Raw genomic sequence first — 6,215 nt, forward strand, 5'->3', positions numbered from 1 at the left:
TTTAATATAATTTAAATCCAATTTAAATTAAATAATCCTACAAGCATTCTTAGTGTGTGACTCTATAGGTTATTATTACGTTGGCAATGAATTATTAAATCTAATTTAAAATCATAAACAATGAGCGGCATCTAGTAATACATCATTGCTGCCCAAGTAATAATAATTAAATCAGTGATCGATTAAACCTTTCGTGAATAATGTACAATGTAATATAATCCCTTTAACCAAATATTATAGATTAAACTAGAGGCATGTAAGGTGTCATCCTCATCATAGTTTAATCCAAGTTTCATTGATCAATGAGTAGACTATCATATCAAAGCAACATTTGAGCGTGGTCACGCATTTCATAGTCTAGCTCACACAAGAGGCCAATAATATCACTCCTAAAATAGGAGGGTTAAATTCCATCTAGATCATTCATATTTCTCATACGATTCATAATATACCCAATATCCACTTTTATCATTACCCGGTTAAGGATAACTTTTAATGGAATCAATGTATATTAATTCTCGTATAGAAATATAATGACTTCAGGTCTAAGGACCATTACATCATTATCACTGTGAGAGAATTACTTATGACACAACAGACATGTAGAATCTCACATCGGGTCTGTCCACCACCATGTACATTTATATATGCCTGTGGTTTTTGACTTTAGTATCACTATACCTATAATCAATGAGATGTGATCATCAGTCAACAAACACACCAGTCTTAATGCATTATCATTGTCCCTTAATAATAATACTTGACTAGAGACCTTTAGGAATATGATACTATTCTTATAATCTCATTTCTAAGTCACATACTTAGATATATAGAATTGCATATCATATTCCAAGGACATTTATTAATCTAACATTTATATCGCAGTAAATTAAGAATTAATAAATTCTAAAGAGAATAATCGATAGAACATAAAAATTAATAATCCTAATGTCTTAAACTAAAATATCATAGTATTGTCTCTAGGGCACAAACACTAACAGGGCTCCCCTTGGCTTCCCACCCTCACACCCTCACCCTCACCATCTAAGGTGGAACTCCCCTCACTCACTTTTTCAAGACCTGATGAAATGGTCTGCATTGGTTCCTTCCTTTCCTCTCCTTTTACCTGGGAGCAACCCAACCTCTCACTTAATTCAATCCCTGCCCTCAATCCTAAGAGTGATTGTACTACTACTAGGTCATCTGTACTTGTGACAATTATTAGGATTTGAAGTTGTGCAGAGAGTACCGACGGATAAGGAACATCCATCGGCATAGTAGTTTGGCTAGCCAACGGATGACTATTGTTAGGCACATCCGTCAGGATACAATCACTACTCGACGGATGAATAATATCCACCGAGATAGAAGAAATGAATGAGTTTGGAGTGGAGACTATTGTAGACTCTGTGCAAATTGATGAAAATTTTGGCACAGATGTCTCAATAGACTTAGAAAGAATTGGCAAGCGAGCCAACAAATCATCTAAAAGATGATGCTCACTTGCTTGGATTTTTGGCTTCTCCAAAAGAGTTAAAGATGGAGAATTTGGAAGTGATGTATGAACCATGTCTACATCCAGTGAGTGTGTGGGTGAATTTGGTGTTTTAGGTACTTCAATTATAAATGATTTTCGCTGTGACTCCACATTTATTGGAGCCACATCAAGCTGACTTTGAGATGGTGCAGTGACTGAGTCTTTAGCTCCAGTTTGCACTGTGTGTTCCCTGTGCATCCCCAAAGGGTTTTACATCTTTTCTTTCTAGCATAAGTCTGTCATGAACTTGTGTCCCTAACCCTCTTGGCCTATGCTCCTGGTTGGGAGCTTGTTTCAATAGTAACATCCTTTTGGGAGGATAAAACTAGAATTGAGCTGATTTCCTTATTACCAACAATAGTTTGTTGGGAAACTGTGGTGTGGCTAGGCTTGGGTACACTAATCTCACAAGCCTTATCCTCAGGGTTTCTTTGATTTACAATCCCTTTTTGGATTTTGAAGTTGTTATTTTGGTAGCTTGGGTAGACTCTGTTGGGTCATTAACACAGATGTCATAGCTACACTTGAAGACAAAGAAATTTATGAGGTTGGAAGAGTAGAGACAGTGGTGCTTACCTCACTTACCTGAGGTCCCCCCATGATTGGAAAGTAGAAGATGGGCACCTCTTTGTGGTGACTTGCTCTGTTGAGATCTGCAATGATTTTCGTTTCTTGAACCCAACAATTCAGTTTGTTGGTTGGGTTCTCAACAGTAATATTCTTAATAAGATGGTTAGCAAGCATCATAAAGAATCTAGCATAATAGACACTTTTACCTCTCTTATTAAGTTCCCCTAACTTATAACCTAAATCAAACATGATCATGTCACCAAAGTTAAAGTACTTATCAATAACTAGCATATAAAGCATGTTAAGCATGACAATGTTAACAGAATCAAAATTGCTCACTTTACTAGAAAATACCTTAGTTACCACATCACATAGATAGCTTCATTCCTTACTAAGACCTAGCCTCCTAATTTCACTTAACTTAGAAGTAGAAAGCGCATAGCCCATAGAATTAAGTATGGTAACTAAATTAGCATCAGTGTGTGGAACAGTAGTAGTGTTATCTGATATTTTAAAACATGCTTTGATGATGTCACTATTAATGCAGAACTGCTTACCTTTGAGAGTGAAAGTTATGGTCTTGTCAGTAGAATGATACACAGTTGTTGTCCATATCTCCTCCACAACCTCACAATAGATTGTGGGTGATTCTAGTAAACTGAATTTGTATTCCTTCACAAAGTCCATCATTTTATGAAAATATCCAGATTGTGGAATCTCATTGTTCACAAGAGTTACGAAGTTGTTCTTTTCATAGATGAACCCAGACTGGGACATGACTTTGACTACTGGTGCCATTGTTAAAGTATGGAAATTTACAGAAAGAGAGTATTTGCTTTTGAGAAGAAATGAGTTAGAGCAATTGATTTGAGAATGATAAAAGAATATAATAAAAATGAATTCTGCTTTTATACTATCTCAGAAATAAACTGTCAAAAATAATAAAGTGAAATAAAGTAACCAATCAAAATAGACCAAAATAGCCGTTTAAGATAAATAAACTATCAAAATTCTTTCAATTATTCCTCGTGTTATACTTGCAAACTGTAAGTATACCCGATGGATAATGTTAGGAGTTTTAACGGCTAAGATTGAGACAATTTGATGGATGAGAATAAAACAATTATCCGTCGGGTTATTAAATAATCCAGTAAAGTAATTGATTTTTATTAATAAATATTATTTCGACGGATGATCAAACTCGATGGATAACGAGCATCCGTCGGGATGTAAATTTTGAGTTAGCCAAAATTTCATCCAAAACAGGATAATCAATTAAGTTTATGGCTGCATTATAACTTGCAAAAATATCTAAAATGATTCAAGAATAATTAAGCATACCTAACTCACTTACCAAACTTGAAAAGGTGGATTCATCAAGTGGCTTGGTAAAAATATCTGCAAGCTGCTTTTCGCTTGGAAAAAAATAAAGTTCCACAGTACCATTCATCACATGTTCCCTAATGAAGTGGTACTTGATGTCTATGTGCTTTGTTCTTGAATGATGTACTGGATTTTCAGTGATGGCAATTGCACTTGTGTTATCACAGAAATTGGAAATTTTGTCCACTTGTAGACCATAGTCCAACAATTGGTTTTTCATCCATAAAATCTGTGCAGAGCAACTACCAGTAACAATATATTCAGCTTCAACTGTAGAATTAGAAACTGAATTTTGCTTTCTACTGAACCAGGACACAAGCTTGTTCCCTAGAAATTGACAGGTTCCTGTTGTACTTTTTTGTCTATTTTACAACATGCACAATCTGCATCTGAATTACCAGTTAGATCAAAACCAGAATCTCTAGGGTACCAAATGCCATGTTTTGGTGTTCCCTTGAGATATCTGAAAATTCTCTTTATTGCTACCAAGTGAGATTCTCTAGGATCAGGCTGAAATCTATCACAAAGACAAGTAGCAAATATTAATCTAGCCTACTAGCTGTTAAGTACAGAAGTGAGCCAACCATGCCCCTGTAGCTTGAAATATCCACAGACTTTTCAGTAGTGTTTAATTCAAGTTTAGTTGCAGTGACCATGGGAGTTTTTGAAGATGTGCAATCCATTAGATCAAATTTCATTTAAAAGATCATGAATATAATTAGTTTGACTAATGAATATTCCATCACTAACTTGCTTAATTTGTAAACCAAGAAAGTAAGTTAGTTTTCCCATCATGCTCATTTCATACTTACTTTGCATCAATTTGGCAAACTTTTTGCAAAGTTTTTCATCTGTAGAGCCAAATATAATATCATCTACATAAATTTGAACAAGTATACTAGAGCCATTAACATTTCTAAAGAATAAAGTTTTATCAACACTACCTCTTATGAAGTGATTTTCCAGAAAAAACTTTGATAAAGTGTCATACCAGGCTCTAGGTGTTTATTTCAGTCCATAAAGTGCTTTCAAAAGATAGTAGACATATTCTGGAAAATTTGGATCTTCAAAACCAGGAGGCTGACTAACATAGACTTCCTCTTCCAAATCTCCATTCAGAAAGGCACTTTTAACATCCATTTGATAGACCTTGAAATTAGTATGGGCTACATAGGCTAAGAAAATTCTGATGGCTTCAAGTCTTGCAACAGGAGCAAAAGTTTCATCAAAACCTATTCCTTCTTGTTGACAGGAGCCCTTAGCAACCAATCTAGCTTTGTTCCTGACCACTATGCCATTTTCATCCATCTTGTTTCTGAATATCCACTTGGAGTCAATTGGATTCTTTCTTTTAGGTTTGGGTATTAGCTTCCATACCTTGTTCCTTTCAAATTGGTTTAGCCCCTCCTGCATAGTTAAAAACCAATCAGGATCCAACAAAGCTTCTTCTACCTTCTTTGGTTCTTCTTTAGAAAGGAAGCTACTATATAGACATTCTTCTTGAGTTGTTTTCCTTGTTTGAACTCTAGAAGATGCATCATTAATGATGAGCTCAAAAGGGTGATCTTTAGTCCATTTTCTTTGTTGAGGTAGATTAGCTCTAGATGAAGAGGCCTCATTGTTGTCTTGATGTGTAACTATGTTTTGATTATGAGAAACTCCCCCTGAATTTGGGAATCTTTGATTTGAGAAAGGAGTACATTCTATAGGTGATCTATTCTTACTCCCATCTTCTCTCATTGTTCCGAAAAATGATGCATTTTGTATCTCGACGGATGAAGCTGATTGTCTCCTGATAGATAAGGCAGATTGTCTCTCGACGGATGAAGCATTTTGTAACTCGACAGATGTTGAATTATGTGCTTTATTAGTTGTAGATTTTTCTGCATTATCCTTGGTCACTGTTTCTTGATCACTTTCATCATCACTGTCATCACTAACCATCTCCACATTATCAAACTTGAGGCTTTCATGGGAATCTCCATCGTGTAGTCCTTCAATCTTTTTATCATCAAACACAACATGTATTGATTTCATAACAATGTTATTTCTTAGATTGTAGACTCTATATACTTTTCCCACAGCATATCCAACAAAAATTCCTTCATCGCATCAAACTTTCCATGTTGCTCAGTTTGATTCCATAAGATATAACACTTGCAGCCAAAGACATGAAGAAAATTTAGAGTTGGCTTCCTATTCTTGAACAATTGGTAGGGTTTCATGTACTCACTACTAAAAAAAGACCTTAGACATCGGTTTTTAACCGATGTCTATGTAAAAAATGTATGATATCTTCGCGACTGATGTTAAATGTATTTTCTCATAGACATCGGTTAAAAACCGATGTCTATGTAATATTACACATCGTTTCTGAAAAATTTCTAATGTCTAATTCACATTGATGTTATATAATTGTTTAATGTCAAGTTCAGAAATGTAATATTAGGACGGTTAGGCCTGTTTAAAACTATAACACACAATCAATATTTATAAAATAACATTGATTAAAAATAAAAAACCGATGTCTATATCTTATTAGACATCGATCATTTTCTAAGTACCCGATGTCAATGTTGATAACAGACATCGATCATTTTCTAAGTACCCGATGTCAATGTTGATAATCGACATCGGTTGTTTTCTAAAAAACCGATGTTAGTATGATAAATAGACATCGGGTGTTTATTTTTAAATCGATGTTATTACCCTGTTTTCATGTGCT

This window comes from Apium graveolens, chromosome 1 (genome assembly GCF_009905375.1).
Source record: "Apium graveolens cultivar Ventura chromosome 1, ASM990537v1, whole genome shotgun sequence".
Classification (NCBI taxonomy): domain Eukaryota; kingdom Viridiplantae; phylum Streptophyta; class Magnoliopsida; order Apiales; family Apiaceae; genus Apium; species Apium graveolens.